The following is a 19,800-nucleotide window of genomic DNA, read 5'->3' on the forward strand; positions in this document are numbered from 1 at the left end:
ACATTCCGAGTACAAGTTTACCTGGGTGCTTTTAAACAGACAGGAAAAAAAAAAAAAAAAAAACTGTTTAAAATATACATAGTTTGAATGCCCCTCATTAAAAATCATTGGGACACATTTGGGATTGTTTTGGAGTTTGGAATACTTGCAAATACATATGTAAACTTGAGGATGGGAACCAAGGCTAAACACAAAATTTACTTATATTTCATATATGTCTTATACGCATAACTGGAAGGCAATATTTCTAATAATTTTGTACATGACATTTTTGTACAAAATTTTCCATTTATGTTATCATGTGAAAAAAAACCTTCACATTTTTGAATTTCAGATTTTGCATTATGGGTGCTTGATCTGTATTAGATTCTTCTTTATCATGTTGCGTATCCCCCACCCCCATTTTTTTTTGGATGTACACTTCTGTGATAAAGGAGAAAAAAGAGAGATTAAGCTAGCATATAGAATGGAAAAGGAAATGTTTGGTTCTTTATTTATAAACTAACATATTTATAATGAGTAGGAACCAATCTAGGTGCATCAGCATAAGAATAAATAAAGAAAATGTGGTTAATATACACAATGGAATATTACTGGGTCATAAAGAAGAATGACTTAATGATATTTATTGGCAAATGGATGGATTCAGACACTATCATGCTAAGTCAAATAAGCCAATCTCCCCAAAACAAATATCAAATGTTCTCTCTGATATGTAGGTGCCAATACACAATGAGGGATATTGAGGGGAAGAACAGATTTCAGTGGATTAGACTAAGAGAAGTGAAGGGAAGGGAGGAGGAATAGAAATAGAAGTTACAGTGGAATGAATCTGACATAACTTTCATATGTTCATATATGAATACACGATAGTGAATCATAACATCATGTACATCTAAAATACTGAGATTCTAATTAGAATAAGATATATTCCATGTTTGTATAAATATGTCAAAATAGACTCTACTGTCATATATAACCAAAGGAACACACACACTCACAAAAGAGTACCTAGAAAGATATTTTCCTTAAATTTAACAAGGGCAAAGATGAAAATTCTGTTTTATAACAGTTAAGAAATCATGAGAAAGGCAACCAATTGATCCTATGCTCGTGCTGAAAGTTTTTGTTCAAATCTTATTACTTTAAAATATGTGATTATTCTTAGCTCTTTCAAAGACTTAAGGAAAAAGAAATGACTATTCCCCTTTGTCTCAGTTAGTGAGAATTAAAGAAAGGCTGTCTTTTGTTCAACCAAGAATGACAAATATCTGGTATGAATGTTTCTACTTCTTATTGTTTCAACCATAACTGACATCACTGTCTACAGACAGTCAGCTAGTTGTGTTAGCTTGGAATCCCTGCTTTTTACAGGAATCTGCCAACCATTTCTCAAAAGGGTCAGATAGTAAGTATCTCTGACTTTGCAACCATAAAATTCCTGTTGCAAACTCTTCAACTCTGCTGCTGTAGTTCCAACACAGCTATAGATGACATGTAAAAGAGAAAATGTTCCTTCAATCCAATAAAATCTATTTATAAGAACAGGCTTGGAGCCATATTTGGCCTACAGGGCATAGTTTGTGGATCCCTGTTTCAAAAGTATTAAGTATTACATATTCCTATTTACCAATTACTATTTACCTGATGGCAGCAATACATTCAATTAAGAAACTTAGGAGAAAACCAGATTCTGTGAAGTGACTACAGCCTATTCAATTTCTCCTAATCAGCAGAACAAAAAATTATCTGACTACAGAAAGAAATGGAAGTTTCTATCTATAACAATATGCCCATCCAGTCAGTAGGGCCATATTCTCCCTTGCAGAATCTAGGCACATTTATCTTGGAGGGTTCCTTATATCTGACTAATATATTCAAACTCATATTTTACTCAAGGAGAGTCAAAACGAGAGCTGTCTTTCAGAAAAATAGAATACGTAAGTGGATATGAAGAATAACAATCAAAATGACAAGCACATTAGAAAAGTCCAAATCACCAGAGGAAGAAGGAAAATAATGGTTTTCATTTCTTCTCAAGTAACTCCCACATCCTCAAACCAAGTCATATCACATATCATCGATTCCCATTAATAGAATAAAAGCATGCAATCTTTACATTTAATATAATTTCAGGTGAACTGAAAAAATCCACCACTGTATTCTCTAATGTAATTTCTATAATCTATGGATAATATCTACAGATGATCGAGATAACGAGGAACAATGGCATTATCTAATAGGAAGATCAGAACAAATTTGACAATCAGGCTATACCTTTAAAATGTTTTATGGTTATGAAAAAAAGTCAGCCACCACAGAGAAATGTCATGAAAGGATATATAACAGAAAAGAAAAAAAGAATTTTTTCTGTAAGGAAACTTAGAGCAATATGTAAGCAACATATGAATCAATAATTAGCAATTATTAACAAACTAACCAAAATTGATATTATGTTATATAATATGCTAACTTATTTTCTTTATAGGAAGCTCACAGAGAAACAAGACATTTTGTTATATCTGCTTCCTTTTAAAGCTCTTATGACATACCATCACCCCTGAGCACTGGAAAAGATAAATAAGCAACAGATTTGACTTGGCAATTCATTGAAGGTGAACATAAGAGGTCTACAAATATATAGTTATAAATACACTAGTAATAAAGAAAAATTTGAAATAGGAGTGCACAACACTTACTCGTTAAGCAAATTTGAAAGCTTCATGATATCAAGTGTTTGTAGGAATGTGAGAAATGGAAACTCTCTTAGTAAATTTTTAAAACATCTGTGAAAATCCACTTGTCGTATTTATTAAAGTTAAAAAAGTATGAAAATCTTAAAACTCAGCAAGTACATTGTTAGGTACATAAAGTAGAAAAAAATCGTTCTGTATATAAGAATGATTGTTGTTTTAACAGTGAAAAACTGGAATTAACAGCATAGAGTTATAGAGGAATGACATATTCATACAACTGAATATAATATATTCAGCAAAATGAATGAACTAGATTTACATTCATCCACAAGATAAACTTTGAAAACAAAATGCTGAGCAAAAATTATACAAAATTATATGTTCTGTTTTTGTAATTTTCAAATGCATATAATAAAAATATATAAAAAAATTGAGATGATAGTTTCTGTTCAAGAGAAAGAAAAAGGATCAGTGGGAAATCCAATGTAGTGGGATAAACATGTGCTTTCATTTTATCTATTGTGTTTCATTTTGGAAGGAAGCAATGAAGGAATTGAGAGTGGAAGGAGGCAAAAGAAACTAATGCATGTTATAGATAAAGGAACAAATATAATATTTTCTACATGTTTGATGCATATCATTACTTTAAATATATTATATGCAAACCCTTTCTTCACAGTGTCTGCATACTAAGAGTATTATTAAGACAATAATGAAATAAACAGATACATGTGAATGGATATTCAACAAACCCTGAGTGGGTTGAGGATGAGAATTAAATTGTGACACTCGGGAGTGTACTGTTTGTCCAGAAATGAGAGCCAGACATCATAGCCCTTCCTCTTGGATTTAAATAGGTAAGAGAGTATAAGTTTGTGGAAGGAAAAAGATGGTTGTCCTGTGAATAGTTAGCTTAAAATGACTAGCCAAGAAAAATGATTACAAATAAACTATAAAGACACCAAGTACAATGATAAACATAATCTTGTTATAGTGTCTATAAAAAAAAGTGCTAAAATGCACACGTTAGAGAATCTTGTTCCTAACTAAAAGTTAAGGTGTTTTCTTTTTTCCAGGAAAATTATGAAAAGTTCAAATACTCAAGTCACGTAAAATTATACAAAACATTGCATGTGTCATACTTTTTGTGTATTGCTTAGAATAAATGAAAGAACTTAAATTATGTGAATTTGTCATATCTTGTTACAAAACATGCTTTGTCTCTAAGGTACCACTGTTATACAGTCATCCATATTGCTTTAGTGGTGATTTTTTCTTTACATTGTCATATTTTCTAACATTAAAATATTCTGAAAAAAATATCAATCCCATATTATCTAAAAATTTGGGGTTTTTTCTTTCTTTTTTTTATTTATAGATGTCAGAAGAATGCATTATAATTCCTAATTCACATATAGAGTACAATTTGTGTCTTCATACCTATACTTTGGATAATAATGATCAACACATTCAACCATCTTTTCTAACCCCCTCCCCCCTCTGTTGCCCTCCCACCCCTCTGCCCTATCAGAGTTCATCTATTCTCCCATGCTTCCTCTCCCTAACCCACTATGAATCAGCCTCCTTATATTGAAGAAAACATTTGGCATACTACAGGGACACAGCCACATCAATGTTTATAGCAGCACAATTCACAATAACTAAACTGTGGAGCCAACCTAGATGCCCTCCAATAGATGAATGGATAAAAAATTTGGGGTTGTTTAAAAGCAGACCTTTCCAATCGGAGAGAGTGTTAGTTCATGGAGATCCTTTCCCCTTATATTGATATATTACCTTGCATATAATATTATTGCACTTATGAATCAAATTATAAGTTTCAATTCAATAAAAATTTGTAAGATACTTTAATATGCATGTTTTGTTTTATGTACTAGTTTTTAGGTATAAAGGCAATTTCACAAGGTTCTGAGTAAGCTAATTATATTTTTAATATGTAAATGTCTTTGGTTATTAAAACCACATGTGTTTGCAAGTTGAGATAGTAAATGTTCAACAACTAATCTTTTTTTAAAAAAAAATCATAAGCAGCTGGGCACAGTTGCAGACAACTGTAATCCCAGCAACTTGGGAGGCTGAGGAAGGAGGATCAAAAGTTCAAAGCCAGTCTCAGCAACTTAGTGAGGCCCTAAATTGATGAATTCTAGATAGGGCAGAGAGGTGGGAGGAAAAAGGAGGGGGCAGGGGATTAGCAAGGATGGTGGAATGTGATAGACATCATCATCCAAAGTACATGTATGAAGACATGAATTGGTGTCAACATACTTTATATACAACCAGAGATATGAAAAATTGTGCTGTATACATGTAATAAGAATTGTAATGCATTCTGCTTTCATTTTTTAAATCAATAAAAAAGTAAAAACAAAATCAATGAGTCCCTGTCTCAAAATAAAAAATAAAAAAATCATATTTATTATAAAGTTATCTCTCTATATACATATCCACTTATAAGAATCCATGTATTTAAGGTCATACATATACATTTGTATGTGCTTATACATTTTGATAATATTGAATAATATTAAATAATAACAAATAGCAATATTTATAAAATATTTATACCTTAAATTCTGTATAATAAATTGAATCTCATTGAATGTTAAATGTTTTCACTGCTTTTCTTTTTTTTTTTCCTCTTTATTTATATATGACAGCAGAATGAATTACAATTCTTATTACACATACAGAGCACAATTTTTTGTATCTCTGGTTGTAAACAAAGTATATTCACACCAAGTTGTGTCTTCATACCTGTACTTTGGATAATAATGGTCATCATATTCCACCATAATTAATTACTCCATGCCCGTTCCCTTCCCCTGATGTGTGAGGGGTAAAGATTTACTCCCAAGATGTAGGCTCTCTATTCACCTCACTGATTGTTTCTTTTGCTGAAAAGAAACTTTTCAGTTTGAGTTTATTCCATTTATTGATTCTTGATTTTAATTCTTGCACTTTATTAGGAGTCTTATTAAGGAAGTTGAGGCCTAATCACCCATGATGGAGATTAGGGCCTACTTTTTCTTCTATTAGACACAGGGTCTCTGGTTGTATTCCTAAGTCCTTGATCCATTTTGAGTTGAGTTTTGTGCATAGTGAGAGATAGGGGTTTAATTTCATTTTGTTGCATATGGATTTCCAGTTTTCTCAGCACCATTTGTTGAAGAGGCTATCTTTTCTCCAATGTATGTATTGGCACCTTTGTCTAATATAAGATAATTGTAGTTTTGTGGGTTAGTCTCTGTATCCTCTATTCTGTACCATTGGTCTACCACTCTGTTTTGGTGCCAATACCATGCTGTTTTTGTTATTATTGCTCTGTTGTATAGTTTAAGGTCTGGTATAGTGATACCTCCTGCTTCACTCTTCCTGCTAAGTATTGCTTTAGCTATTCTGGGTCTCTTATTTTTCCAGTTGAATTTCATGATTGATTTTTCTATTTCCATGAGGAATATCATTGGGATTTTTATTGGAATTGCATTAAATCTGTGTAGTCCCTTTGGAAGTATGGTCATTTTGATAATATTAATTCTGCCTATCCAAGAGCAAGGTAGATCTTTCCATCTTCTAAGGTCTTCTTTGACTTCTTCCTTTAGGTTTCTGTAATTTTCATTATATCACTCTTTCACTTCTTTTGTTAAGTTGATTCCTAAGGTTTTTTGTTTGTTTGTTTGTTTGTTTTTGAGGCTATTGTAAATGAGGGTAGTTTTCCTTTCTGAGGACTTGTCACTGATATTCAGAAATGCCTTTGATTTATGGGTGTTGATTTTATATCCTGCCACTTTGCTGAATTCATTTACTAGTTCTACAAGCTTTCTGGTAGAACTTTTAGGGACTTCTAGGTGCAGAATTATATCAGCAAATAGTGCCAATTTGAGATCTTCTTTTCCTATGTGTATCCTTTTAATTTCTTTCTTTCATCTGTCTAATTGCTCTAGCCAGTGTTTCAAGAACTATGTGAAATAGAAGTGGTGAAAGGGGACATCCCTGTCTTGTTTCAGTTTTTAGAGGGAATGCCTTCAATTTTTCTCCTTTTAGAATGATGTTGGCCTGGGGCTTAGCATAGATAGCCTTTATGATGTTGAGATATTTTCTTGTTATCCCTAATTTTTCTAATTTTTTGAACATAAAGGGGTGCTGTATTTTGTCAAATGCTTTTTCTGCATCTATTGAGATGATCATATGTTTTTTTTTATTATTGGTCGTTCAAAACATTACATAGTTCTTAATACATCATATTACACGGTTTGATTCAAGTGGGTTATGAACTCCCACTTTTACCCCGTATACAGATTGCTGAATCACATCAGTTACCCTTCCATTGATTGACATATTGCCTTTCTAGTGTCTGATGTATTCTGCTGTCTGTCCTATTCTCTACTATCCCCCCTCCCCTCCCCTCCCCTCCCCTCCCCTTTCTCTCTCTACCCCTTCTACTGTAAATCATTTCTTCCATTTGTATTATCTTGTCTTACCCCTCCTTTCCTCTTATATGTCATTTTGTATAACCCTGAGGATCGCCTTCCATTTCCATGCGATTTCCCTTCTCACTCCCTTTCCCTCCCATCTCTCATCCCTGTTTAATGTAAATTTTCTTCTCAAGCTCTTCGTCCCTACCCTGTCCTTGTTTACTCCCCTTATATCAAAGGAGTCATTTGGTATTTGTTTTTTAAAGATTGACTAGCTTCACTTAGCATAATCTGCTCTAATGCCATCCATTTCCCTCCAAATTCTATGATTTTGTCATTTTTTAATGCAGAGTAATACTCCATAGTGTATAAATGCCACATTTTTTTTATCCATTCATCTATTGAAGGGCATCTAGGCTGATTCCACAGTCTTGCTATCATGAATTGAGCTGCTATGAACATCGATGTAGCAGTGTCCCTGTAGCATGCTCTTATTAGGTCTTTAGGGAATAGACCGAGAAGGGGAATAGCAGGGTTAAATGGTGGTTCCATTCCCAGCTTTCCAAGAAATCTCCATACTGCTTTCCAAATTGGCTGCACCAATTTGCAGTCCCACCAGCAATGAACAAGAGTGCCCTTTTCCCCGCATCCTCTCCAGCACTTATTGTTGTTTGACTTCCTAATGGCTGCCAATCTTACTGGAGTGAGATGGTATCTTAGGGTAGTTTTGATTTGCATTTCTCTGACTGCTAGCGATGGTGAGAATTTTTCCTGTATTTATTGATTGATTGTATGTCCTCCTCTGAGAAGTGTCTGTTCAGGTCCTTGGCCCATTTATTGATTGGGTTATTTGTTATCTTATTGTCTAATTTTTTGAGTTCTTTGTATATTCTGGTTATTAGGGCTCTATCTGAAGTGTGTGGAGTAAAGATTTGTTCCCAGGATGTAGGCTCCCTGTTTATCTCTCTTATTGTTTCTTTTGCTGAGAAAAAACTTTTTAGTTTGAGTAAGTCCCATTTGTTGATTCTAGTTGTTAACTCTTGCGCTATGGGTGATCATATGGTTCTTATCTTTAAGTCTATTGATGTGATAAGTTACATTTATTGATTTCCCTATGTGGAACCAAACTTGCATCCCTGGGATGAATCCCACTTGATCATGGTCCACAATCTTTTTGATATGTTTTTGTATTCAATTTGCCAGAATTTTATAGAGAATTTTTGCATCTATGTTCATTAGAGATATTGGTCTGAAGTTTTCTTTTTTTGATGTGTCTTTGCCTGTTTTTGAATCAGAGTGATATTGGCCTCATAGAATGAGAAGTGCTGCCTTTTTTCTATTTCTTGAAATACATTGAACAATTTTGGTATTAGTTCTTCTTTAAAGGTCTTGAAGTACTTGGCTCTGTATCTGTCTGGTCTTGGGCTTTTCTTGAATGGTAGACTTTTGATGGCACCTCCTATTGTATCAGTTGAAATTTATCTATTTAAATTGTGTATATCATCCTGGTTCAATTTGGGCAAATTATATGACTCTAAAAATTTGTTGATGTCTTTGATATTTTCTATTTTATTGGAGTACAAGTTTTCAAAATAATTTCTGATTATCTTCTGTATTTCTGTAGTGTCTGTTGTGATATTTTTTTCATCATGGATGTTAGTGATTTGAGTTTTCTCTCCTTTGCTTCATTTGCATGGCTAAAGGTTTGGCAATTCCATTTATTTTTTCAAAGAACCAACTTTTGTTCTGTCAACTTTTCAATTGTTCCCTTTGTTTCAAAATCATTGATTTCAGCTCTGATTTTAATTATTTTCCTGTCTTCTGCTGCTTTTGGTGTTGATATGTTCCTCTTTTTTCTAGGGCTTTTTGATGTAATGTTAAGTCATTTATTTGTTGACTTTTTCTTCTTTTACTGAATGAACTCCATGCAAAGAACTTCCTTCTTTTTTAATTTGTTTTACTTAGTTACACATGACAGTACAATGATCTTAACATATCATATATTTGAATCAGATGTGATACAATTTCTCATTTTTCTGAGTATACAGGTTGCAGAATCACATTGGTCATGCAGTCACATATATACACACAGTAATAATGTCTGTTTTATTCTAGAACTGCTTTCATAGTGTCCCAGAGATTTTAATATGATTTATCTGTGTTCTCCTTCACCTCTAATTTTTTTTCATCTCCTTGTTGTCTTCTATAACCATTTGTTAATTCAGTAGCATATTATTTAGTCTCCAGGTGTTGAAGTGGATTTTATGTCTTATTCCATCATTGATTTCTAATTTCATTCCATTATGATCTGATAGAATGTAGGGTAGTATCTCTACTTTTTAATATTTGCTAAGGGTTGCTTTGTGGCATAGAATATGGTTTATTTTAGAGAATCATCCATGTGCTACTGAGAAGAAACTATATTCTCTTATTGAAGGATGACATATTCTATATATGTCAGTTAAGTCTATGTTAGTGATTCTATTATTGAGTTCTATAGGTTCTTTGTTCAGCTTTTGTTTGGAAGATCGATCTAGTGTTGAAAGAGATGTGTAAAAGTCACCCAAAATTATTGTGTTGTGTTCTATTTGATTCTTGAACTTAAGGAGAGTATGTTTGATGAATGTGGATGCTCCATTTTTTGAGGCATATATATTTATAATTTTTGAGTCTTGTTGGTGTATGGTTCCCTTGAGCAGTATGTAGTATCCTTCTTTATTCTTTTTGATTGACTTTAGTTTGAAGTATACTTTATTTGATATGAGGATGAAAACCCCTGCTTGCTTCCACAGTCCATGTGAGTGGTATGGTTTTTCCCAACCCTTCACATTCAGTCTGTGAATGTCTTTTCCTATGAGATGTGTCTCTTGAAGGCAGTATATAGTTGTTGTTGTTTTTAATCCAATCTGCTAGTCTATGTCTTTTGATTGGTGAGTTTAGGCCATTAACATTCAGGGTTATTTGTATTCCCAGTCATTTTTGTTTATTTTTGGTATTTAACTAGACTTGGTTTCTCTTTTGATTAGATTTTCCTTTACTATAATCCCTCCCTCTGCTAATTTTCATCATTGTTTTTAATTTCCTCTTCTTGGAATATTTTGCTGAGAATGTTCTGTTGTGCAGGTTTTCTAGTTGTAGATTGTTTTAACTTTTGATTATCATGGAAGATTTTGATTTCATCATGAAATCTAAAGCTTAGTTTTGCTGGATATAAGATTCTTGGTTGGCATCCATTTTCTTTCAGAGCTTGGTACATGTTGTTCCATGATCTCCTGGCTTTGAGGGTCTGGATTGAAAAGTCTGCTGAGATATGAATTGGTCTCCCACTATATGTAATTTGATTCCTCTCTCTTGTGGCTTTTAAGATTCTATCTTTATTCTGTGTGCTAGGCATTTTCATTATAATGTGCCTTGATGTAGATCTGTTGTAATTTTGTACATTTGGTATCCTATAAGCCTCTTGTATTTGGTTTTCCAATTTGTTCTTTATGCTTGGGAAATTTTGTGATATTATCTCATTGAAGAGACTGTGCATTTCTTTGGTTTGAAACTCTGTGCCTTCTTCTATCCCAATGACTCTTATATTTGGTTTTTGATGTTTTCCCAAAATTCTTGGATGTTCTATTTATGATTTCTAACTTTCTTCACTGTGTGATCAACTTTATTTTCCAGATTGTATGCTTTGTCTTCATTATCTGATATTCTTTCTTCCAAGCTATCTAGTCTGTTGGTTATGTTTTCTATTGATATTTTTATTTGATTTGTTGTATTCTTCATTTCAAGGATTTCTGACTTTTTTTTTAGTCTCTCTCTCTCTCTAATTAATCTTTTGCTACCTGTATTTGCTCTCTTATCTCTTTGAGAGATCAATTCTTGCCTTTATTTGCTCATTTAGGTCATTTTTTAATTCACAAATTATTTTAATTATAAACTTTCTGAACTCCTTCTCTGACATTTTATCAACTTGGCAGTTCATGTGTTCTGTAATTATAGTGTCCTGGTTTATTTGGGGCACTTCCCCTCCTTGTTTTTTTTTTTTTTTTTTCATATTGTCTGTGTGTCTTTCTTTCTTTCAGTGTGGATCTGAGATATTTCAGTTTCCTCCCTATATTCTTGTAATACCTGTGCAGATTGTCTGTACCTCACCTTGATGTTGGGCTTCCAGATCCTGCTGGTGTCCCTCAATGAATGCTACTGCATCCTGGATCTGGGTTCTGCGCAAGTCTGTTGGTCAGAAGGGGCAGTCCTGCACCAGAGGCTAGGCTCTGGTGGGTGACTGCCCTGCAGGGGGAGGGGTGAACTGAGAGTCTGGATCCTGAGCAGGCTGGTGTGGGCGTTCTGGGCTGGATCTCAGCTTCTGTGGTATCCACTGGTCAGAAAGGGCAGTCCTGCATCAGAGGCTAGGCTGTGGCAGGTGTCTGCCCTGCTGGGGGAGGGGTGGACTAGGCCCCCTGTGAGCTTGGGTCCCCCACAGGCTGGTGTCTCACTGCTTTGCTTAAACTCTCATATCCTTACACAGCCTATGGCTACATTTGGTTAATGTTTATTGATACTATCATTTGTATTGATGAATAAGACAAAAGTGATCCAGTAAAGAAAAAGAGAGAAATTTACTTTTTTGTCAATACAGAGAACAATGTCCTTGCTGAATCAGACAATAGTCCCAGATGTTTTGGGAAGAATAATCCATCAAAAGTTTATGTTATTACAATACATTTTTAAACAAATTGCCATTATTAATATTTTCTCCATTACTTTCTTAAACACCCACCAGAGCCTAGAAAATACTTTTGTTGATTTCCCTGGTATAGATATTTATACTAATTCCAGTTTCAAGCTGCTTACTCTACATTACTAAAAACATAAAGCTATGAAAGAGATATGCCATTCAATGATATAACATTCCCAGCACACAGATATAATAAACATAAATAATCTCAAGAGCATAGGTAATAGTAAAATGTAGTCAAATAATTAGGAACTAAAGGGTTTTGAGTATTTGTAATTGCCTTGGTACTTTTAATAACTTCTTTCCATATAAAGTTACAATGTTCAATTTCTAATTTTAATTATTGTTGAACTTACCAGCTAGCTAACAAAATTCTTGAAATCTACAAATAGACTCTTGCTGGCTGTTATAAGTTGTCTTATGTATGTACAAACATATACTTACATACACATTCACATTCTCTTTCATGTTCTCAGGGGCCCACAAATATACAATATTGTGCTAAGGTAATATTACAGTCAGTATTTTCAATTTGTCCAAAATGTTATATTAATATTATCTTACTAATCTTCAATGTATTATTAACCAGTTTCCCAATGACTTGGGAAGATTGATTCTTGATAAAAAAAATTGAACTGTCAGCTATTCTAGTTTTAATTCAGGTTGATGTGAACAAGGTGGAGGATATAGACTTCATTTTATGCTATCTGCTTGACCACCATTAAGTATTCTCAAGTATTGCTTTTGCCACTGCAATCTGCTTCAACCTTAGGCACAAAAGAATTACACCTGCCAGAAAGGTAAGTTTCCCTACAGAGATATGTCTACTGTCTGAAGTTTCAAATTGTGCCCTGCTGAACTGAATATTCTATGAACTATTACGCATACAGTTATGATAAAAGAGCAATAGTCATTAAGGTCATTGCACTTGAGGCTTCCATTTGAACTTCTTTTGGGTTCAAGGCAAACAAAAATCTTTTGTTTTACCTACTTTCTTTCTCCGCCCAGAGGCAATGTAAAGGAGGATGAGAAAGAAAACCCCTTTTCCCTAGATTTTTGAAAACTTTAAAATCTAATGATGGAAAAGGGCTGCAGTTTGAAACATGAAAGGTCAAGGTAGCCTACTACAGACATAACGAATAAATAACTTCTTATGGGAATCTCCCAGGCGTGAGATTATTCTGAGATTTCAATCTTATAGTTAAATAGTAATATCTAAAAAAGAAGGTGAAAATAGTTGCTTTATAAAATGTTGAGGAGTCCAGTCATTTAACTCTCACCAAATGTCAGTATCTTTATTCACAGACGTTAAACTTACCAAAGTTGAGATATGAGTATTTTAAGAAACACCTCTTCAAAACTAAACAAACCTCTATTTAAGATTAACTTGGAATGAAACATTAAGTAAGTGATTTTCACAAAGGAAAAATTTGCTTATTTCTAACCTCTGAAAGATTCTATCCAGAAACAAACTGGTCATCTATCTATGCATCTGCCCCCAACAACTGTGTTTGCAGAGTCCAAGGGAATATATAAGATATTTATCAGTAGTTCTGTAAAGTTGAAATGCAGACTCAGGTGTCTTGGAGCCTAGGTACCACTGTCATCAGTACCTCTAGCCACTATTCTCCCCATTTATATCAGGTGTATCTGCTCCTTCGGCTCCCATCTTGGCCTAACCTCTGATTTTAGCCAGTCCTGGACACTTCTGTGCAAGTTTTAATTCATTTTTTCATTCACAATGCTTTGCTTCAGATGTAGGCATCTTAGTTTTGCACCGTGAACTCTCTTTACCCACACATGAATAACTTACAAGTGTGAGGAATTTAATGGTATGACTCAAATGGTGAGTGCAAACTCTTTCTCCTGTTATTTGGGTGGACAATTCTAAAGGGCATTCTATATTCTTCATCTAGCAGTCCCAAGTCCCCCTTCCCTTCACTGGTCATCTTGATGAAGCTTTTCTTCCTTATGCTCCTCTCTTTTCTGATTCTCACCATTGCTCTTTGGGATTACCTTCCCAAAACTACCTGGAAATAAATCCAACTGTAAAAGGAAACTCAAGCAAAAACACAATTAAATCATCATACAATTACTTATTACATGAGGCTTTACTCTAAGGAAGATTTATTGATTCTTTTGCACTCTCAACCCCTCTGTGGAATAAAAACACTCCTTATCACGGTCCTATTCGAGATTTCTCTTCCTTCAATAGTTGTGTGGATTTCAATTACCATGATGCTGTCCTCAATCTGCCTATGTATTAAACCATGTAAGAAGCCATCTCAGCCTGCCTTAGTAAGGATGAACTTCATCCTTCAGAGCTTGTCTTGACTGCTTTCCCATTGAAGTGTTCCAAGTCTCTGCCTCTGGCTGGAGACTTTCTTTGTGGAGAATGGGCCACCAGACCAAGGGATAGAATAATGAGAGGCAGAATTGAATCATGGTTACAATCATATGTGCAGTCCTCACAGCTCCTTTCTGAGAGCAATGCCCCTTTCTTTTGTGTTAAACACAAAGGAAAACGTCTAGTCACAGAAATATTCTAAACCTTGTAAAATTTACTCAGTTCATCACTCTAGAGATTAAAATGATCCCAAAGGCAGAACTGAGACATAATATCACTGTAGAAGACTAAACAAGATTTCTCAGGAGTAAGCCAGTTGTTTTTCTTTAGAAAAACTGACAGGACTAATTTTTCAGTGACCTGAAAGTTTGTTGTCTCTCACTGATGCTCTGTTACATTTTTTTTAAAGAATAAATTTACATATTATTATAATATGCTAAAAACTTGAAATATTGTTAGAAAATATTGTTTTTGTCTTCTAAAATGTATAAGGATATACTGTCAAATCTGCTTATTCCATAAGGGAGGAATCTGGAATATTGAGAATTTCACACAGAACTTTCACAGCTGGATGTCTTACATCATTTGCTGCTGACTTAATGGGAGTGATGTCACATGTATATATATATATATATATATATATATATATATATATATTATACATATATATATATGTATAATATATATATATATACATATATATATATTATTGTCACATTTATTATTTTTATTATTTTATTATTTTTTATTATTATTTTTTCTAATAGGCAATCAAGGGAGAAATTGGAAAAAACAAATTTAAAAAAGGCTTATTCCACTCAGTTGATAATTAAGAGTTACTAGTTGGGAAAAAAAAGTTCATTGCTTCATAAGGAATCAACAGAAATCATGATATAAATATCATCTTCATATTTAATCTTGACATAGATGTATACAATGGGTATTTTCTGTTTTTCTGTTTATCCTGTGTTTCTATTTTCATGTCTTTATGCAGATTTATCATTAATCCAGGTGATTGTTTTTGTCAAGTATTGAAGTGTAATGAACACATTGCTAAAGGAAGCATCCATTTTTTTTTTTTTTTTTTTTGCTTTGGTCAAAGAGAGAAGTCTATTTTCCACAAAAATAAGATACAATGACAACAAAAATCTTATCTCTTCCTATATTGAAAATATTAGTAGCAAAGGAGAGATAAGAAAAAACTAGAGACAAACAAGATTTAAGGCTCTTTTGGATGGTAAGCAAATGTCTGAAAGTATTTGTGGTAATAAATATCTTTCAAATAGTTAATAATTATTTATCTAAAAATGTAAACATTGTGATATAACAGGTACAGGTAAAAGTTATCTAATTGTAATAATTACCCTTTATATCAGAAAGGGAAAGTATAGAAGTGAGGGAAGAGGGAGATGGAAAGGGAAAAAGAGAAGAAGACTGAAAAAGAAACTGAGACTAAAAATAATAATAATAATTAATTTTGAAATCTGTAAACATATCCTGTTGGCTCTGTTTTGTGGCTCACTGCTCTGGGCACACCTGTTTCTTTTTAGAAATATTGCAACAGTCTCCTAACTGGTCTCATCAATGTATTCCATGCATGTCTAACTCACATGTTGGTGAAAGTAAAAATCAGTAGCTGGTGTGATAGTTTCACTCTTCTCTATAATATGTTAAACACAAAATAATAATAACTAAATAAGGATTTCTTCTTGCCAATGTCACAGACCAAATCACTTTAGTTTCTATAGGTGAGTTCATCTCCATGTCATCACTTGAGGACCCACACTCTACCTTCCATTTGCTGCATTTCAGTCCTAGGACTACATTTACATACAGGGGAGACTAAATAGTGCTGAGCATTGATCTTCTGATTTCATGTCGTTTCAGATCTCCTGGGGTATTATTTCTGGATTGGCATAACCACTCCTCCAACTTCCTCATGCTTTGCACGTACACTTTCAGAAGACCTTGGCCTGTTGAAGCTGTTTTGCTGAGAAGCACTGATAATCAGTAGTGCCTAGGAGCTACTCACAGATGATACTGAAGGCTGCAGATGTTTGAAAGTCCAGATCTCATATCTCCATGTGGTATAGATCCTACAAAATGATTTAAACTTCAGAACATCTTACGGTATTAGGGTGAAGTGAGGATTTCACCTGAAATTACACTCTTGTTGAGTTTTTCTGCTTTCCTCTTTCCTTTTCTAGACTCCCTTTAAAAATAATATTTGCATGAATCCACAACTCAGGGTAACCCATCCTGAAACCTTTCCCTTGGTTCTGTTTGCTGTGGAAATCACACTATTCCTTGAATCTGCACCCATGTCTCAACATCTGAGTCTTGTGGATAATTTCAATTTTGTGATAAATACTATTTTCTTACATGTCCACATGGTTAACTCCCTTACCTCTTTTCAGGTCTTCACTAAATTATCACCTAATCAGGGAGGTCTTCCATAGCCACCTCATCCTTGACCTCATCAAAGTGCACACTCCTTTCCCTTACAATTCTATTTGCCATTCATCTCCATCAGTGTCTTTGCTAGGTGTGTGTGCTGCACACTGGGTATAGGTCCTATGTGGAATCTTAACTCTGTCTTCATTCCATAGCAGCATTCTGGCACGAGAGCCTCAGTAAGTGTTGAGCACATATTTTAAAATGAAGTGTACAAATAAATGAATATCTAGGCAAAGCTTATTACAGCACAAATGAATAAAATGTTAATTCTATCATTAAGCTTTCTGCTGCCTGCCTAAGATAAAATTTCAAGAAACCATATTGAAAGATTATTGCAAAAATATCTAGATGAGTTGTGCCTTAGCCATCTATTGCAGAAATCATTTTAATCTTCATTGTAGACTAAGTAAGCCGCACAAGTCACAGGGTATTACCTTAGCCAAGCTTAGATGAAACCTATGTGGAATATATGTATAGAATCAACACTAGAGATAATATTACTAAATGATACATACATACTCTTCTTCAAATCTACCATTAAGTTGAGCATATGTATAAATGATAAAATACATGTTATAGGAGTCTTTTCTTGAACTTAGAAAATAAAAGCCTGTGTGATACGTAATTTCAGAATTAAATATTAATGTAACACAATGAAACACAGTAAAACTTCCCAACACTTTTATGGGAATGAGCAAGCTCAGAAGAGAATGAGCTGTAAAGATAATGCTGAGATGGTCAATGCATTAATAAATTAAAAGAGAAAGAGAATCAAAACATGAAATCAAGAGAGAATTTTAAAGGTAACTTGATCAGAACATCAGGAAAGCAGTTGGAGACAGGAGGCTACTAGAGAAAGACCTGAAGCCAGACTGCAGTGCTGGCTACATATTATCCTGTTCCTCTTGTTTTTTTTTTTTTTTTTGGCCTGAAGAGACAGACGCCCTCTGTTACTGTCTCCTGGGACTGTTGAAAGCAGCATGGAAACTTGCAGTGAAGTTGAGTAAAGTTCTTTCTGAAAAACACATAGTGGGATGGAGTCAGGCTGTCTGTCCATTATTATCCACAATGTAAGCACCTAAGTTTTAATCTGAACAAGGGACTTATGGCTGAAAGTATATCACTATATTGGCGTATTGTATTGACTTTCTGATAATGTTCTAAAGCCAGTTGAGTATGAGAGAGAAAATGCCACTGGGTACAAATTGTGGCATCAATTCTCTGCCAGACTGATCAATTGGATTTATATATTACCTCCAGCTACAATCTTAAAATCCATAGTTTTACTCTCTCTTCAGTGCACAGCTCACAGCTTAAATAATTGCAGATCCAAATGAATTTTAAAAGGATTGAACAGGCTTTAAATTAAAAATGTGTGAACATTGTTGTTTTAACCACTCTTAATTATTTACAAATTTAACTCAATGGATTCACAATTTCTTTCTCTCCTTTCTCTAATTCCCCTAAGAATAAAGATTCCACAAAGTTTACAGATTCAGACTTCAAATGATTTGTAACTATTTGAATCAATGAAAGAAGTACAATATGTATATATAGATTTTTAGATACATTAAACTGCATCATTAAAAACTATCAGAAGTTCTGAGTTACAAATCCTCTGCCCTTGGTCCTAAGTACCTCTCTCTTACAATCATAAGGTTTGTTAAAAACCATCCAGTAGACATCAATGTTGTATTAAGGAAAATTAAAAATATATTTTCTCAAAAATGCTTCCAGCAGAATACAGATCACTGATGCCTTTCAAATTACAAACTCAGACACTAATCAAAACATAATCTCATTTATAGGAAATATTAGGGAAAGCAAATAATACAAACACTATTTTAATAGAATTTTCTCTACATTTTGGATATTTTAAAAATTGTTTCAGAAAGATTCGTTCACTGGAAAAACTTTTAAAGTAAATGATTTATAACTTCAAATGTTGAATTTTGGTAACTTCATATATCATAATTTAAGTACATGTTATTGAGAATTACAACACTAATGTACCACATTTGCTGAACACTTATGATTCACCAGGAAGTATGTTAAGCCATTAGCATATGTTAATTTAGTTTGCTTTCCTAAACACCTAGTGAGTTAGGAGTTAATATCCCCATTTTACAGATCTAGAAACACAAATTTAAAGAAATTAAATTTCTAGTTGAAACTGAGCTAAGAAGGAAATCTCTGCTTACTAATAAATACCTTAAAATATTGAAAAAATAGATTTGAAAAACTATTTAAATAAATAGCCAACAAGGAGAAAAAAAAGTAAATTCTCAATTTCAGAAACTTAAACAGAACTCAAAATCTCTAAACATAGTCACAATGATGGAACAAAAAATGGTTCAGTAGAGTTTCAGAGGAGACATACATAGACCTTAGGGATTTCATTTTTAATTCTGTAGCAGGGAGTAAATTTATGCCATAAATGTGTAGGGTCCTAAATTTGATCTATTTACATTAAGAAAGCATTTAAGAAGAGCTACCATATCCATGAATCAGGGACTAAGAAAATAACAAGCAAAAATACCTGTCAGCCTCACAGGGCCAGGAAGTATAAACAGACCCAAGGAAAAATAAAGTAGAACCCTGAGGTTTGCCAACATCTTGTTGTGGGATCCAAAATGACACCAGATATATTCTGCCCAGACTGAGAGAAAGAAGGAATATGAAAGTTCCCAGGACACATGTTTTCTAACTGAGGGCAGAAAGGCTTTCTCTTAAACAAATAAATAAATACACATTTTACAGAATAAACTCCTAACAGTAAGCTATACTAAAAGTCATGAAAGAAAATAAGATAAGAATGAAATCATAATACTTTTATACCAAGAAATAGAAATAATGGAATAATTATAAAGGCTTTAAAATACATGCAATTAAAGTGTTAAAAGCAATAAAAATGGATCTGAAATAATGCCAAAAAGACAGGAGAAGTCAAATTAGACTAGAATTGTTTGGAAAAGAACAACAAAAAGAAAACAACAAAAAGAAAGGACAAATAGGTCTTACTCCAGCTACTGCAATTCAACACCACTAACTTAACAACTTTTACAACAGAAATTTATTTTCTCACAATTCTGAAGGCTGAATGTGAAGATCGAGGGACTAGAGGGTGTGTTTCTGGTG

Source organism: Urocitellus parryii, chromosome 5, assembly GCF_045843805.1.
Source record: "Urocitellus parryii isolate mUroPar1 chromosome 5, mUroPar1.hap1, whole genome shotgun sequence".
Classification (NCBI taxonomy): Eukaryota; Metazoa; Chordata; class Mammalia; order Rodentia; family Sciuridae; genus Urocitellus; species Urocitellus parryii.